Source organism: Hyperolius riggenbachi, chromosome 10 (assembly GCF_040937935.1).
Source record: "Hyperolius riggenbachi isolate aHypRig1 chromosome 10, aHypRig1.pri, whole genome shotgun sequence".
NCBI lineage: Eukaryota > Metazoa > Chordata > Amphibia > Anura > Hyperoliidae > Hyperolius > Hyperolius riggenbachi.
The window spans coordinates 22,697,420-22,717,339 of NC_090655.1; the positions used below are offsets into that span (position 1 = coordinate 22,697,420).

The 19,920-nt window shown below is 46.2% G+C and overlaps 1 protein-coding gene across 1 annotated transcript in view; it reads right to left on the minus strand.

Moving 5' to 3' along the window:
• STK32C (serine/threonine kinase 32C) overlaps positions 1-19,920 on the minus strand; it is a 375,239-nt gene that overhangs the window by 339,578 nt on the left and 15,741 nt on the right. The window lies entirely within an intron of this gene.

Genomic DNA, 19,920 nt, shown 5'->3' on the forward strand with positions numbered 1-19,920 from the left:
TGCCATGTTGATGCTAGAGGTCAGAGGAGAATGGGCAGACTGATTCAAGCTGATAGAAGAGCAACGTTGACTGAAATAACCACTCGTTAAAACCGAGGTATGCAGCAAAGCAACTGTGAAGCCACAACACGCACAACCGTGAGGTGGATGGGCTACAACAGCAGAAGACCCCACCAGGTACCACTCATCTACACTCCAAATAGTAATAAGAGGCTACAATTTGCACAGGCTCACTAAAATTGTACAGTTGAAGACTGGAAAAATGTTGCCTGGTCTGATGAGTCTCAATAGAATTTGGCATAAACAGAATGAGAACATGGATCCATCATGCCTTGTTACCACTGTGCAGGCTGGTGGTGGTGTAATGGTGTGGGGGATGTTTTCTTGGCACACTTTAGGCCCCTTAGTGCCAATTGGGCATAGTTTAAATGCCATGGGCTACCTGAGCATTGTTTCTGACCATGTCCATCCCTTCATGACCACCATGTACCCATCTTCTGATGGCTACTTCCAGTAGGATAATGCACCATGGTCTTGATTCACAAAGCGTTGCTAACCTACTTAGCACGTCTAAAGTCTTTAGACGTGCTAACCAGGCTGCTAAGTAGGTTAGCACTGGATTTCTCAATCAGTTTGCGTGCTAACTTTGCGCTCGCAAAGTTTTACGCGCGCAAAGTCTTATGCGCGCTAAGTCCCATAGGCTTTAATGGGCACTTCGCGCGGAGCGCCCTGCGCTCTGTGCAGTGCGCGCGTAAAATTTTACGCGCATAAAGTTTTCCGCGCGAAAACTCATTTAGACGTGCTAAGGGGTTTTTCACAGGCGTGCTAACAGTTAGCACCGCTTTGTGAATCAAGCCCCATGTCACATAGCTCGAATCATTTCGAATTGGTTTCTTGGACATGACAATGAGTTCACTGTACTAAAATGGCCCCCACAGCAACCAGATCTCAACCCAATAGAGCATCTTGGGGATGTGATGGAACGGGAGCTTCGTGCCCTGGATGTTCATCCCACAAATCTCCATCAACTGCAAGATGCTATCCTATCAATATGGGCCAACCTTTCTAAAGAATGCTTTCAGCACCTTGTTGAATCAATGCCACGCAGTTCTGAAGGCGAAAGGGGGTCAAACACCGTATTAGTATGGTGTTCCTAATAATCCTTTAGGTGAGTATTTATCGAATGTTTTATCGATTAAACATTTAGTAAATCTATAACACCTTAGTGAATTCAAAATTAGATTTTACCCATGAAGTAAATTATCAAACGTTTGATAAAGCTGAGTGAACTGAGGCCATAGTCGGTAAAGTCATTTCCGCGACATTGGTTGTCAGTTTTCCGCAGTTTTAGTTAGGTGTGTGTACGGAGATTAAGAAATCACTGTCATGAAAATCTTAAAAATTTTAAATATATGTAAACACAATTGAGGTGTAAACAATTGAGGCATAAATTACTTTTTTATCCTATGTTGCTGCCATTTACAGTAAGTAGTAGAAATCTGACATTGCTGACAGGTTTTGGGCTAGTCCATCTCTCCATAGGAGATTCTCAACATGGCCCTTATTCTTTTTAAAGACACTTCCCGAAAAAGATTTATACAAAGATGCTGACCAGCCTCTCTTCTGGCTGCACACTTTTCTGGCAGTTGGATGCTGCAACTGCTATTCACCAAGTACTTTTGAAAATAAACAAAGCCCTGAGAATACCCCATGATGAGATGGGGCTAGTCCAAAACCTGTCCGTTCTGCCAGATTCGACTACCTACTGTAAGTAACCGCAACAAAGTAGAAAAGTAATTTATGGCTCATTTTACTCTAGAAGACACGTACTTATCTGTATATGTTTATAAATATTTTACATTAAGATTTTCACAACAGCGGTCCTTTAAAGGGAAGGTCCAAGCAAAATAAAAAAATGAGTTTCACTTACCTGGGGCTTCTACCAGCCCCATGCAGCCATCCTGTGCCCTCGTAGTCACTCACTGCTGCTCCAGTCCCCCTATGCCAGCTAGTTCTGCTTCTACCAGCCCCATGCAGCCATCCTGTGCCCTCGTAGTCACTCACTGCTGCTCCAGTCCCCCTATGCCAGCTAGTTCTGCTTCTACCAGCCCCATGCAGCCATTCTGTGCCCTCGTAGTCACTCACTGCTGCTCCAGTCCCCCTATGCCAGCTAGTTCTGCTTCTACCAGCCCCATGCAGCCATCCTGTGCCCTCGTAGTCACTCACTGCTGCTCCAGTCCCCCTATGCCAGCTAGTTCTGCTTCTACCAGCCCCATGCAGCCATCCTGTGCCCTCGTAGTCACTCACTGCTGCTCCAGTCCCCCTATGCCAGCTAGTTCTGCTTCTACCAGCCCCATGCAGCCATCCTGTGCCCTCGTAGTCACTCACTGCTGCTCCAGTCCCCCTATGCCAGCTAGTTCTGCTTCTACCAGCCCCATGCAGCCATTCTGTGCCCTCGTAGTCACTCACTGCTGCTCCAGTCCCCCTATGCCAGCTAGTTCTGCTTCTACCAGCCCCATGCAGCCATCCTGTGCCCTCGTAGTCACTCACTGCTGCTCCAGTCCCCCTATGCCAGCTAGTTCTGCTTCTACCAGCCCCATGCAGCCATCCTGTGCCCTCGTAGTCACTCACTGCTGCTCCAGTCCCCCTATGCCAGCTAGTTCTGCTTCTACCAGCCCCATGCAGCCATCCTGTGCCCTCGTAGTCACTCACTGCTGCTCCAGTCCCCCTATGCCAGCTAGTTCTGCTTCTACCAGCCCCATGCAGCCATTCTGTGCCCTCGTAGTCACTTACTGCTGCTCCAGTCCCCCACTGACAGCTTGCCGACCTCGGAGGTCGGCGGGCAGCATTGCGTACATTTTTACGCATTCCAGGTAATGCAGGAACATTAACACATACATTTTTATGCGTTAGTGGATCAATGCGTAAAAATGTATGCATTAAACCACTAACGCGTAAAAATGTATGTGTTAATGTTCCTGCACTAGCGGGAATGCGTAAAAATGTACGCAATGCGGCCCGCCGACCTCCCAGGTCGGTAAGCTGCCAGCGGGGTACTGGAGCAGCAGTGAGTGGCTATGCGGGCACAGGATGGCTGCATGGGGCTGGTAGAAGCCCCAGGTAAGTGAAACTCATTTTTTTATTTTGCTTGGACCTTCCCTTTAAGGAGTTCACTAGTACCAGGGTTGTGGAGAAAATACAAAAATCATTTAACTTACTCCTCAGTTTATGAAGCCACCAACCCCAGGTACCCAAAATTGTTCTGACTCTGAATCCTCAACTCCAACCTTGCAGGGCTATGGAGTGGGTACAAAAATCATCCATTCTGAATTTATTTCCAACTCTTCAGTTTATGAAACAGCTGACTGACTCCAGGTACCCAAAAATTGGTCCGACTGACTCCTCGACTCCGACTCCACAACCCTGCTAATAAAGGCATCACTCTGAGCTATTTGCCAGCAACCGCAACAGTTATCAGCTGGGGGTAAAAACTCCATGGCGACGGCAGACGAATGGTCCATAGATCCAAAATTTGACATGCTTTAGGTTTTTAATAAATTATGCAATTTTTTTTTTTTATCGTATCTCTGTTCATCACTGCCTATCGAGGTATTAAAAAATTAGGCCCACTGTGTCACTCTTGAGATATGGCCATTGGCCACCTACAGACTCAGGGCCAGGGCACACCAAAAACCTCTAGCAGATCCGCAAACCGCTAGAGGTTTTTGGAGCAGATTTTCAAAGCGATTTTAGGCATGTTTAGAGAGGTTTTCTAAACATGCTTAGCGTTTTTCGGAGCGTTTTTGTGTAGCAGATTTATATTTTGCTACAGTAAAACTGTTACTGAACAGCTTCTGTAACAAAAACGCCTGGAAAACTGCTCTGATCTAGCGTTATTCAGAGCGGTTTTGCACTTTCCTATACTTAACATTGAGGCAAAAACGCCTCAGAAATCTAAAAAAAAAATGCTGCAGGACAGGAGTATGTGTTTGGGGGAAAAACGAACCGCTCTGGTGTGCACCATCTTATTCGCTTTCATTAGCCAAGCGGTTTTCCCCCTGCAAGCGTTTTAAAAAGTGCTTCAGAACCGCTCTGGTGTGCACCAGCCCTAAGGGCTCGTTCACACTTAAAATCGCAGAACGCCGGCGATTACCGCCGGTGTATTTGCGGGAGTGATTTTCCCACGATTAGCGCGGAAAAATCACTGGACACTGCGGCGGTTTTGGAGCGATCGCGATTAGCGTGCTATGCACGCTAATCACGATCGCTAATCGCGGAACGCTCGCCGCCTGCAAACCGCTGCATGCTGCGCGGTTGCGGTTATCGCGAACCGCAACGGTGGCAGTGAGAACACTGCCACTCGCTACATTGTGTAGCGGTTCTTGCAGAACCGCTAGCGGTTTGCCGGGAGCAGGAATCGCGCGATTCCCGCTCAGGTGAGAACGGGCCCTCACTGTGTGGGAGAGAGATTTATTTTTTTCTTTTGTCTAATTGTAAAGTCTCTAATTTGTTTTAAGGTGTCCACACACGATACAATAAAATGATCCGATTTTACGGCAATTCGATAAAAACGATCGGATCTCCCGAAAAAAAAATCTAAAGCTTTTTTTTTTCTCCATTTGACTGAAAATGCGATCGGATTTCCTGTTTTCTTCAATTTTTATCGATCCGGAATGCCAGATATTTTTCTTCAATCTTTCTGAAGATTGTATGGTGTGTGGTAGATTGCCAATTTATTAATATACACACCCTAGCAATTTTCTCAGAGTTTCCAATTATTTTTATTATAATTGGGGAAACATTTAAAGAGAGTCTGAAGCGAGAATAGATCTCGCTTCAGACCTCATATATAGCAGGGGCACTTGTGCCCCTGCTAAAACGCCGCTATCGTGCCGCTAAACGGGGGTCCCTTCACCCCCAAATCCCCTCCGTAATGCGGGGGAGCGCTTCCACATTGGGGCAGGGCTAACCGCCGCAGCCCTGCCCCACGCGCGTCTGTCAGCGCGTATCTCCGCCTCTCCCCCGCCCCTCTCAGTCTTCCTTCACTGAGAGGGGCGGGGGAGAGGCGGCGATGCGCGTCTGATAGACGCGCTGGGAGGCAGGGCTGCAGCCGTTAGCCCTTGCCTCCAGGAAGCATATTCTGCGACCAAGAAGATGACCAAGGTTTGCGGGGGGTGGGTTGGGGGGTCAGGGACCCTCGTGCAGCCGCGGGATAGCGGCGTTTTAGCAGGGGCACACATGCCCCTGCTATATATGAGAGCTGAAGCGAGATTTAGTCTCGCTTCAGTGTCTCTTTAACGTGTGTGGTACATTGGTCAGATTTTTGAACTGTTACAGTCAGAAAAATTGATTGCAATTCTTAAATTGAACAGATATTTAAAAAAAAATTGTATGGGGTGTGGCCCCCTTTACCCTAAGAGACTTCATGCAATGTAACTGGAAAAAATATTTCACCTTAGTAATAACCATAGTATTCTGAAGGGTTACCAGAAAGCTGACACGTATCTGGAAATGGGAAGAGCAGGAAAACGAAAGAAATATGTAAATAGTGGTTGATGCACTAACCGCCGGTAATATTGGCTTCCAAGGATATGAGCTAGTCACATGACAGAAGCAGGACCGCCTCTTCTCTCTCATCTATGGCCAAATGTGATGCAGAGGAATATCTGCTCAGCTTCACTTGATATTAACAGCATGCTTGTTTTTCTGTCTTTGCTTTAACCGGTCAATCAGTATTCATGATAGCAGGCCTAATAAATGACAACAATTCCCGACAGCCAGTCCAGCTATTACCTCTTCCTACAGGCAATTTAAGCAGACTAGCATGTGGTTCAAATCCAAACCAGCTCATCAAGTTTTAGCTTTCATCAGAATAAAAAAATAAAATAAAAATGGAGGAATGTAGACGTTATTACAGTGGACCTGAACTTTTGCACAGCACAGAAGGAAAACAGAGGAATGCACCCTGTATGTATTTAGAGAGTTCAGCCTGTCCAATTCCCCCTCTGTGATTAATCACAAGTGTAATTTGATCTCTCAGCTGAGGAATCTCAGCATTCCTGGGCAGAGCTGTTAATTTGTAAAACGCAGGATATTAAACCTGTGTCTGCTTCCATGAAAGCAGGAGGTAAACACACTGCAGATTTATTGCAGGATTTGTATCAGCTGTAACAAAGAATTTTTGTTCTATTTAAATGTTATGCTGTTGCATATCTTTTAGAACGGGGAGGAAGTTCTGAGTTCAAATCCGCTTTAACCTCCTTAGCGGTATGCCCGACACTGTGTCTGCCCCCCCCCCCCCGGAGTCCAGCGATCCCGCAGCCTCCCCGCACAGCTCCGGTCTCTCTATGGGGAGGATCGGGTTTGCGCATGACGTCATGTGCGATCCTCCCCATAGTGAAGACTGGAGCTGTCCGGGGAGGCTGCGCGATCGCTGGATCCAGGCTGGGTAATGTATAAACGGGGGAGCGGAGGGCCCCGGGCATTTGTGCTAGCTGTAGGGTTTTCAGCCGTGGGATCTCTGGGGGGGGGGGGGGGGGGGGACTGGCGGGCAAAAAAAAAAAAATGGCAAAACCTCCTGAGCAGCGTAACGCTCAGGAGGTTAAGAAACAAAATCAGGTTTATAGTTTATTAGTTTAGAAATTATAATTCTAGATTAAAATATACTTAAGAAATTCAAGAAGCACAAAAACGATAGCTCTCTACAGAGATCAGCCCTTCCCTTCTTGCTAACAATGACTTATTGATACATATAAGAATGAAACCCCACCACCAACCCTACATGTTTCGCGCTTAATGGAGAGCTTCCTCGGGGAAACAAAGCGCATAGCAATAAGGTGTAAGTGCCAAATACAATAAATACAGTTGACATACATCTCAAACAGTCTTTCAGCTCAATCATCAGCCACTGGCTAATAAGCAAACAATCAGCTCGTGAAAAGGAGCTGTTAATTTGGTCTCTGATGATCTTTTTACTACTTCTGCAAAAAGGGTTAAGGATATTTAATGGACAAACATATGGATGGATATACAAGCACGTTGTCCTCAAATACATTTCCAGGTTAATGAATTTAAATGTACATGACAGAAATTCACCTAATCCGTTAAAACTAAACACATAATTGAGTAATTACTCGTTACCACATAAACGCTCCCTGTAGCAGCATTTAAGCCCGGAGAAATGCGGAGATAGACATTTATAATTTATGTAGCACATGAGGGGAACACATGTAGAGGTACGTATTGTAGTAAGAAGTAATGTTGTGGTTTAGGTCAAAGTTAAAGCGGACATGATTTCAAAACTTCCTCTCTGCTCTAAAAGATACTCAACAGCATAATAACATTTACAGAAACATTTATTTACAGTTTATACAAATAATTTTTACATGGCAACAGACATATTGTTAACTACTTAAAGGACTGCCGTAGTTGAAATCTACGCCCTATTTTGATGGCTATCTGGCTGCCAGGACGTAGATTTCAACTCACCGCCGCTGCGCGCATCCGCTGTTTTCATCACTCCCACCGATCTCACCACTGTCTCCTGTCGCAGCTCACTTGCTCTGCCTGTCTCTATGACGACAGAGCCTTGTGAGCGGGTCAGGAGACGATTTCATTGGCTCCTGGCCCTGTCTTTCAACGTAAGCAACTCCCATTGGCTTACATTGATAGGCAGGGTCGGGAGCCAATGAAAGCAGCTCCTGACCGGCTCACAGTAAGGCCACATACAGACATCAGACCATAGTCTTTGGAAAATGAAAGATCACAGACCAATCTTACCACCCTTCCTGTAGTATAAGAGCCATACTCTACACAGTCTTTTCTATGGAGCTGAACTCCACACCAGGAAAAAAATCTCTGCAGGCTGCTGCACACACAGATGCTGTACAGACACAAAAGATCAGTATCTGCAAAAGATCTGTTCCTGCCAAAAATCCATTCCTGCAAATTGCAATGATAGTCTATGAGATCTGCAGATCATCATACACACATGATTTAACTGACATTCATCTGCAGATCAAATCCACCAGGATGGATTTTCAGATCTGCAGATCTGCAGATGAATGTCAGTTAAATCATGTGTGTATGATGATCTGCAGATCTCATAGACTATCATTGCAATTTGCAGGAATGGATTTTTGGCAGGAACAGATCTTTTGCAGATACTGATCTTTTGTGTCTGTACAGCATCTGTGTGTCCAGCATCTTGCCAAGATTTTTTCCTGATGTGGAGTTCAGCTCCATAGAAAAGACTGGGTAGAGTATGGCTCTTATACTACAGGAAGGGTGGTAAGATTGGTCTGTGATCTTTCATTTTCCAAAGACTATGGTCTGATGTCTGTATGTGGCCTAACTCTGCCGTCATAGAGACGGCAGAGTGGGTGGCCCAGGTTCCCGACGTGCGGCGATTCGGCAAGATTCCGTCATTTCTGTACCAGCTCTGGTCCTTAAGGGGGCAGAGACCGCTGGTACTTAAAGTGAATCCGAGATGAACTTTTACTTATAGCATAATTGTGTTCCTTTCCTATTGTTTATAGGGCATTCCTCAAGCCAAATACTTTTTTGTTTTTGTTTTAATACTCTAATTCCCTATAAACTAAACAAGCCTCGCCCACAGTTTTTCAGAAAGCCTTGGCAGTAGCAAGGGCTCATGGGAGCTCAGTCTGGGCAGGAGGAGTGGGAGGTATTACTAGCCAGAGATTTCAGAGACAGAGGGGAGGAGGGATGAGGAGGGGGGGATTAGGTTTTTTTCACAGAAGATGCAGATAAGCTTGACTGTTTGTAATGTTTACAAACAACATGGCTGCTGTCGTATCACAGGAAGAAAAAATCATATTCTATTGAAGCCGTTTGCAGCTAGATTTGCTGTGTAAACTATCTAAACTTAAGATAAGATATATAGATAAGTTACTGGTTATAGTTAGTTTTTCATCTCGGATCCGCTTTAAGTGGTCAACATCCTGACATTGCAGGAACGCATGTAGTGTGAGAGTAATGGGAAGAACCTTCCCTCTCCTTAGGTAAGTATTGGTTTTGTTTTGTTTTTTCACGTCCCAAAAGGATAACAGGTGCAGAAACTGGACTGACAATCAGATGGGGTAACTGCATTAAAGCATCTGGGCTGGCAGGGAGGGGGATGGAGCAGGCTAGGGTAGCGAGGAGCCTGGAACAGTACGAATGAGACTCTGGAGCAGTCAGCAGCAGCAGTGCTAGGCCGTGGCATAGCAACAGGGGATGCAGTGGTTGTGATTGCACTTGGGCCCTTGGACTAGAGGGGCCCACCTTTATCCATCTTACTAGCATTTCATTGGTTCTAGATGAATAATGAACACCTCTATATGTGCATTGCATTGTGGTAATCCTTAAACTGTTACCTTACCTTAAATACAGCTCTCTGACACTGCAGCTGTCCTTGGTAGGTTTGGGGGATATCGATAGAGTGCATGGGCCCCATTTAAATCTCGCACTGGGGCTCCAAGCTCCTTACTTACGCTACCGGTACTAAGCACAGTTTAACATCAATTTCAACAGTCCGTCGTTTCACGCCAAAAATCAACGTTTTCCTTTTTTCACCCCAGTGACAGTTTCCCAGTGAAGTGACTGCGTTAAAGGACAGCTGTAACAAGAAGAATAGGAAGGCTGCCATATTTATTTCCTTTTAAATATCAGTTGCCTGGTAGCCCTGCTGGTCTATTTGGCTGCAGAAGTGTCTGAATGACACCAGAAACAAGCATGCAGTTAATCTGACAATGTCAGAAACACCTGATCTTCAGCATGCTTGTTCAGGGGCTATGGCTAAAAGTATTAGAGGCAGAGGATCAGCAGGACAGCCAGGCATCTGGTATTGCTTAAAAGGAAATAAATATGAAAGACTCCCTAGCACATTCGCTTCAGCTGTCCTTTCATTTTAAGCTAGCTGCAAGTTGGAACAAGGGTGCGTAGTACAAACTACTTTAAAGAGACTCTGTAACATGAAAAACATCCCCTGGGGGGTACTCACCTCGGGTGGGGGAAGCCTCGGGATCCTAATGAGGCTTCCCACGCCGTCCTCTGTCCCACGGGGGTCTCGCTGCAGCCCTCCGAACAGCCGGCGACTGTGCCGACTGTCAGTTCAATATTTACCTTTGCTGGCTCCAGCGGGGGCGCTGTGGCGACTTTCGGCACGGAAATAGACGGAAATACCCGATCTCCGTCGGGTCCGCTCTACTGCGCAGGCGCCGGAAACTTGCGCCTGCGCAGTAGAGCAGACCCGACGGCGATCGGGTATTTCCGCCTACTTCGGCGCCGAGAGCCATCAGAGCGCCTGCGCAGGAGCCAGGAAGGTAAATATTGCGTCACCGCTGTACGGAGGGCTGCAGCGAGACCCCCGAGGGACGCAGGACGGCGTGGGAAGCCTCATTAGGATCCTGAGGCTTCCCCCACCCGAGGTGAGTACCCCCCAGGGGCCGTTTTGTCGTTACAGTTCTTTAAAAAAAAAATTACAAACAATGAAAATTTGAAGACACTGCAAACTTTCATAAACAAAGTAAATACCTAATAACTTCCTGCACAGATCAACCAAATCAAAACATTTTCTCAGGAAGCGTGCGTATGTATGTGTTTTGGGGAGGGGGGGTGGTGGAGTTCTATAAACACAGTATATACAAATAATTAACAGAAAGATACAAACTACTGTACTAATCTCACACAAAAAGCATATATGAAATCAGGCAAAACAGCCCTGCCTGGTAAAATCACAGCTATGCCTGCTTCTGCTTAACTAAAACTCCAATCTGTCACTCTCCAGAAACACTCTGCTGTACAGTCCACAAGTAGGCCTGGTGCACACCAAAAACCGCTAGCAGATCCGCAAAATGCTAGCAGATTTTTAAACGCTTTTTCTTCTTTTTTGTAGCGTTTCAGCTAGCATTTCGCGGTTTTGTGAAGCGTTTTTGGTGTAGTAGATTTAATGTATTGTTACAGTAAAGCTGTTACTGAACAACTACTGTAACAAAAAACGCCTGGCAAACCGCTCTGAAGTGCCGTTTTTCAGAGCGGTTTGCGTTTTTCCTATACTTAACATTGAAGCAGAAACGCATCCGCAATCCAAAATCTGCAGCAGCCCGGGAGTATGCGTTTCTGCAAAACGCCTCCCGCTCTGGTGTGCACCAGCCCATTGAAATACATTACCCTAGCGGATCCGCACCCGCAAGCGGATCCGCACCCGCAAGCGGATCGCAAACTGCAGCGAAAACACTCTGGTGTGCACTAGGCCTTACTGAGCCTATAATGAGGGAAGGACTACGTCACAATGCTCAGTGAAGCTGTATAATTATTGACTTGAGGCTGAGGCTTGCCCTGAGAGATCATCAAGCCCACAGATGTGGAACTGCTCAAACCAACAGGAAGAGGACCTGTCCTACATCAAAAATATCCACTCCGTAAATAGGAGTGTGTACTAAAGTACCTACAAACTACAAACACATTAAAGTGGCACTAAAAAATGAAAAATTTTAAACATTTAAAATATGTGCAAGTATATAAAAATAAGAATAATGTAAAATTAGCCATAAATTACTTCTCTCCTATGTTGCTGTCACAGTAGGTAGTAGAAATCTGACAGAAGCAACAGGTTTTGGACTAGTCCATCTCTTCATGGGGGATTCTAAGGGATTTGTTTATTTTCAAAAGCACTTAGTAAATGGCAGTTGCTCTGTCCAACTGCCAAAAAACTGTGTAGGGAGCAGGGAAGCTGGCCAGCATCATTGTTTAAATCCTTTTTAGGGCCCTTTTCCACTAGCAATCGCTAGCGTTCACGCTGAACGCTAGCGATTGCTGAATCGCAATTACCGGCGATTCCCCGACGTTCGCGGCCGCGATTTTGCTATGCTATGCATAGCAAAATCGCAGCAATTATCGCTCCGCCGCGCGTTCGCGTTCCCGGCAAAAACGAATCGCGGTAGTGGAAATGACCTACCGCGATTCCCATGTTAAAAAGCAAACCGTAGCGATTGTAAAATCGCTAGCGGTTTGCGTTTTTGCGATTCAGCCAGCGCGAAAAGGGCCCTTTAGGGAATATCTTTATAAAGAATAAAAGCCTTGCTGATAATCCCCTATGAAGAAATGGACTAGTCCAAATCCTGTCACTTGTCAGATTTCTATTGCCTACTGTAAGTGACAGCATTATAGAAAAAAAGTAATTTATGGCTCATTTTACTCTGGAAAAAAACATACTTCTTATTCGTCTATGTTTGCAAATATTTTACATTTTACAATTTTTCGCCATAGTGCCCCTTTAAAAAGTAAAACCTAATTGTCTTTACTAACTTGTTCTTGTTAAACAAAGCATTCAATGAACATGGTACCAAAACATGTATAAAAAGGATTATAAGTATACTAAAATTGAGTGTACGTACCTATGGATTGGGAAGGCTCCAGATCCTAGAGCCTAATGGTGCCATACACGGTACAATAAATATGTTAAATTTTCCCGTTTGACCATAACGATCGAATTGAATGAAAGATTAAAATAATAGGTTTATTTGATCAAGAAAAAAAAAATCGATTGTCCTGTTTTTTTCAATAAAAATCCAATCGCATATGTTAAGGTGGCCACACACACCATACAATATTCATGCAATCTGACTGTACAATTTTTATACAATCTTACCAACATCCATGTAGTATAACAGCACTTGGTGATTGTACAGCCAGATTGCATGAAAATTGTATGGTGTGTTGCCAACTTTAGAAAAATCTTTTATTTTCAACCTAACAGAATCAAACAAAATTATCTAATCGAAAAAATGAAAATAATTGTACCATGTATGGGCACCATGAGAGCCTCCCCTGTCCGCTTTTGTACTACTCATTCCAGCGCTGTCACCTCAGTTTAATTAGCCGCTGCGGGCAGCTTCAGGAGCGCTCATGTCCCCAAGTGCTTCTGAAGACTGGCGGCCCTGCACTGCATACGCATGAGTGCGCTGACTTTTTTCTACTGGCTTTGGAAAACAAACATTCCACAGAGCTTCACCTGCCAGCAGTAAAGAGGTCAGCAACTGTGATACATTTCAGAATTAAAAACAGGGTGATGAAAGGGGGGGGAAAATGATTTCACAATAGGCTGACTAAATAAATGTATAAAGGAATATTGTCAAAAGATAAGCAATTTTATTACTTTAATTTCAATACAGTTATTCGTTAACTTCCTTGGCGGTTGTCACGAGTCAGGCTCGGGGTGGAAAAAACAAGCCAGGAGCGGTAACCCGAGCAGGACTGTGCTGAGCCTGAAGCGCAGCGGGCGTTTTCACTAACCTTCCGGGGGATCCAGACGCCGGCAGCCATTCTCCTTCCTGCCCTCCGAGTCTCTGCATCCCTCGGGTGAGATTGCTGTTTGTTCTAATGATGACAATCTCACTACAGGGTTACAACGTCACCCAGAGGATGGAGGGAGAACTGCAGCGTTGGACTCCAGGGAGGTGAGTAAGTCCTGGGGCTGCTGCAGATCTCTAGGCGGTGTGATTTTTTTTTCCAGGTTTTAGGCTCTGAAACACTGCTAAAAAATTGCACCGCTTTTAGACCCTAAAATCCGGAAAGAATCAGACCGCCGGGGGGGGGGGGGGGGGGTTTAAGGTAACATAGGCGCACAAAAGACATGGCAGCCAGCCCACCAAGCCATAGGCACCAGTGTTGCCAACCGCCCGTTAATTTACGGGCAGCCCGTAATTTTTTATACAAATTACGCTGCCCGTGAATTCCGTAAGGAATTCAGCAGCGTCCGTAAAAGGGCGGCCTATTGGCCGCCAGCTCTGTTGCAGGAGGACAGCAGCGCAGTGAAGGGAGAGCTGTGGGCAGCGGTGGAGAAGGGGGGCAATCTCCCCCCCTTCTCTCACTTTCGTGCTCCCCCTCCCTCGCTGACTGTCCCCCTCCTGATCTGTTTGGCAGCAGGCGGGACTTACCTTCCGTCTCGCTCCTGCGCCGGAAGTTCTGCTGCTCTGGTCTGGACCAGACCAGAGTAGCGGCAGATCATCCCGCGCCGGCGATGAGAGAAGACGCAGGTAAGTTCCGCTCGCTGCCGCCTGCCACTGCCAGCCACTCATTCACACACATATAACCCTGGCTACATCTACTGGGCACATATATACCTCTGGCTACATCTACTGGGCACATATACATCTGGCTACATCTACTGGGCACATATACCTCTGGCTACATCTACTGGGCACATATACATCTGGCTACATCTACTGGGCACATATACATCTGGCTACATCTACTGGGCACATATACATCTGGCTACATCTACTGGGCACATATACATCTGGCTACATCTACTGGGCACATATACATCTGGCTACATCTACTGGGCACATATACCTCTGGCTACATCTACTGGGCACATATACCTCTGGCTACATCTACTGGGCACATATACCTCTGGCTACATCTACTGGGCACATATACATCTGGCTACATCTACTGGGCACATATACATCTGGCTACATCTACTGGGCACATATACATCTGGCTACATCTACTGGGCACATATACCTGTGGCTACATCTACTGGGCACATATACCTCTGGCTACATCTACTGGGCACATATACATCTGGCTACATCTACTGGGCACATATACCTCTGGCTACATCTACTGGGCACATATACCTCTGGCTACATCTACTGGGCACATATAACCCTGGCTACATCTACTGGGCACATATAACCCTGGCTACATCTACTGGGCACATATACATCTGGCTACATCTACGGGGCACATATAACCCTGGCTACATCTACGGGGCACATATAACCCTGGCTACATCTACTGGGCACATATAACCCTGGCTACATCTACTGGGCACATATACCTCTGGCTACATCTACTGGGCACATATACCTCTGGCTACATCTACTGGGCACATATAACCCTGGCTACATCTACTGGGCACATATAACCCTGGCTACATCTACTGGGCACATATACCTCTGGCTACATCTACTGGGCACATATACCTCTGGCTACATCTACTGGGCACATATAACCCTGGCTACATCTACTGGGCACATATACATCTGGCTACATCTACTGGGCACATATACCTCTGGCTACATCTACTGGGCACATATACCTCTGGCTACATCTACTGGGCACATATAACCCTGGCTACATCTACTGGGCACATATAACCCTGGCTACATCTACTGGGCACATATACATCTAGCTACATCTACTGGGCACATATACATCTGGCTACATCTACTGGGCACATATACATCTGGCTACATCTACTGGGCACATATACATCTGGCTACATCTACTGGGCACATATACCTCTGGCTACATCTACTGGGGACATATACCTCTGGCTACATCTACTGGGGACATATACCTCTGGCTACATCTACTGGGCACATATACCTCTGGCTACATCTACTGGGAACATATACCTCTGGCTACATCTACTGGGAACATATACCTCTGGCTACATCTACTGGGAACATATACCTCTGGCTACATCTACTGGGCATATATACCTCTGGCTACATCTACTGGGCACATATACCTCTGGCTACATATACTGGACACATATACCTCTGGCTACATCTACTGGGGACATATACCTCTGGCTACATCTACTGGGAACATATACCTCTGGCTACATCTACTGGGCACATATACATCTGGCTACATCTACTGGGCACATATACCTCTGGCTACATCTACTGGGAACATATACCTCTGGCTACATCTACTGGGAACATATACCTCTGGCTACATCTACTGGGCATATATACCTCTGGCTACATCTACTGGGCACATATACCTCTGGCTACATCTACTGGGCACATATACCTCTGGCTACATCTACTGGGGACATATACCTCTGGCTACATCTACTGGGAACATATACCTCTGGCTACATCTACTGGGCACATATAACCCTGGCTACATCTACTGGGCACATATAACCCTGGCTACATCTACTGGGCACATATAACCCTGGCTACATCTACTGGGCACATATAACCCTGGCTACATCTACTGGGCACATATAACTCTGGCTACATCTACTGGGCACATATACATCTGGCTACATCTACTGGGCACATATACATCTGGCTACATCTACTGGGCATATATACCCCTGCCTACATATACTGGGCACATATACCTCTGGCTACATCTACTGGGCACATATATACCTCTGGCTACATCTACTGGGCACATATACATCTGGCTACATCTACTGGGCACATATACCTCTGGCTACATCTACTGGGCACATATAACCCTGGCTACATCTACTGGGCACATATAACCCTGGCTACATCTACTGGGCACATATATACCTCTGGCTACATCTACTGGGCACATATACATCTGGCTACATCTACTGGGCACATATACCTCTGACTACATCTACTGGGCACATATACATCTGGCTACATCTACTGGGCACATATACCTCTGGCTACATCTACTGGGCACATATACATCTGGCTACATCTACAGGGCACATATACCTCTGACTACATCTACTGGGCACATATACATCTGGCTACATCTACTGGGCACATATACCTCTGGCTACATCTACTGGGCACATATAACCCTGCCTACATCTACTGGGCACATACCTCTGGCTACATCTACTGGGCACATATATACCTCTGGCTACATCTACTGGGCACATATACATCTGGCTACATCTACTGGACACATACACATCTGGCTACATCTACTGGACACATATACATCTGGCTACATCTACTGGGCACATATACCTCTGGCTACATCTACTGGGCACATATACATCTGGCTACATCTACTGGGCACATATACCTCTGGCTACATCTACTGGGCACATATACATCTAGCTACATCTACTGGGCACATATACCTCTGGCTACATCTACTGGGCACATATACCTCTGGCTACATCTACTGGGCACATATACCTCTGGCTACATCTACTGGGCACATATACCTCTGGCTACATCTACTGGGCACATATAACCCTGGCTACATCTACTGGGCACATATAACCCTGGCTACATCTACTGGGCACATATAACCCTGGCTACATCTACTGGGCACATATAACCCTGGCTACATCTACTGGGCACATATACCTCTGGCTACATCTACTGGGCACATATACATCTGGCTACATCTACTGGGCACATATAACCCTGGCTACATCTACTGGGCACATATAACCCTGGCTACATCTACTGGGCACATATAACCCTGGCTACATCTACTGGGCACATATAACCCTGGCTACATCTACTGGGCACATATAACCCTGGCTACATCTACTGGGCACATATACATCTGGCTACATCTACTGGGCACATATACCTCTGGCTACATCTACTGGGCACATATACATCTGGCTACATCTACTGGGCACATATACCTCTGGCTACATCTACTGGGCACATATACATCTGGCTACATCTACTGGGCGCATATAACCCTGGCTACATCTACTGGGCACATATACCTCTGGCTACATCTACTGGGCACATATACCTCTGGCTACATCTACTGGGCACATATAACCCTGGCTACATCTACTGGGCACATATACCTCTGGCTACATATACTGGGGACATATACCTCTGGCTACATCTACTGGGCACATATACATCTGGCTACATCTACTGGGCACATATACCTCTGGCTACATATACTGGGGACATATACCTCTGGCTACATCTACTGGGCACATATACATCTGGCTACATCTACTGGGCACATATACCTCTGGCTACATATACTGGGGACATATACCTCTGGCTACATCTACTGGGCACATATACATCTGGCTACATCTACTGGACACATATACCTCTGGCTACATCTACTGGGCACATATACATCTGGCTACATCTACTGGGCACATATACCTCTGGCTACATATACTGGGGACATATACCTCTGGCTACATCTACTGGGCACATATACATCTGGCTACATCTACTGGGCACATATACATCTGGCTACATCTACTGGGCACATATACATCTGGCTACATCTACTGGGCACATATACATCTGGCTACATCTACTGGGCACATATAACCCTGGCTACATCTACTGGGCACATATAACCCTGGCTACATCTACTGGGCACATATAACCCTGGCTACATCTACTGGGCACATATACATCTGGCTACATCTACTGGGCACATATACATCTGGCTACATCTACTGGGCACATATACCTCTGGCTACATCTACTGGGCACATATACATCTGGCTACATCTACTGGGCACATATACCTCTGGCTACATCTACTGGGCACATATACCTCTGGCTACATCTACTGGGCGCATATAACCCTGGCTACATCTACTGGGCACATATACATCTGGCTACATCTACTGGGCACATATACCTCTGGCTACATCTACTGGGCACATATACATCTGGCTACATCTACTGGGCACATATACCTCTGGCTACATCTACTGGGCACATATACCTCTGGCTACATCTACTGGGCACATATACCTCTGGCTACATCTACTGGGCACATATAACCCTGGCTACATCTACTGGGCACATATACCCCTGCCTGCATATACTGGGGACATATACCCCTGGCTACATATACTGGGCACATATAACCCTGGCTACATCTACTGGGCACATATACCTCTGGCTACATCTACTGGGCACATATACCTCTGGCTACATCTACTGGGCATATATACCCCTGCCTACATATACTGGGGACATATACCCCTGGCTACATCTACTGGGCACATATACCTCTGGCTACATCTACTGGGCACATATAACCCTGGCTACATCTACTGGGCACATATACCTCTGGCTACATCTACTGGGCACATATACCTCTGGCTACATCTACTGGGCACATATACCTCTGGCTACATCTACTGGGCACATATAACCCTGGCTACATCTACTGGGCACATATAACCCTGGCTACCCATGGGCACATATACCTCTGGCTACATCTACTGGGGACATATAACCCTGGCTACATCTACTGGGCACATATACATCTGGCTACATCTACTGGGCACATATACCTCTGGCTACATCTACTGGGGACATATACCTCTGGCTACATCTACTGGGCACATATAACCCTGGCTACATCTACTGGGCACATATATACCTCTGGCTACATCTACTGGGCACATATAACCCTGGCTACCCATGGGCACATATACCTCTGGCTACATCTACTGGGGACATATAACCCTGGCTACATCTACTGGGCACATATACATCTGGCTACATCTACTGGGCACATATAACCCTGGCTACCCATGGGCACATATACCTCTGGCTACATCTACTGGGGACATATAACCCTGGCTACATCTACTGGGCACATATAACCCTGGCTACATATACTGGGCACATATAACCTTGGCTACATATACTGGGCACATATAACCCTGCCTACATATACTGGGCACATATACCTCTGGCTACATCTACTGGGCACATATATACCTCTGGCTACATCTACTGGGCACATATACATCTGGCTACATCTACTGGGCACATATACCTCTGGCTACATCTACTGGGCACATATAACCCTGGCTACATCTACTGGGCACATATAACCCTGGCTACATCTACTGGGCACATATATACCTCTGGCTACATCTACTGGGCACATATACATCTGGCTACATCTACTGGGCACATATACCTCTGACTACATCTACTGGGCACATATACATCTGGCTACATCTACTGGGCACATATACCTCTGGCTACATCTACTGGGCACATATACATCTGGCTACATCTACAGGGCACATATACCTCTGACTACATCTACTGGGCACATATACATCTGGCTACATCTACTGGGCACATATACCTCTGGCTACATCTACTGGGCACATATAACCCTGCCTACATCTACTGGGCACAT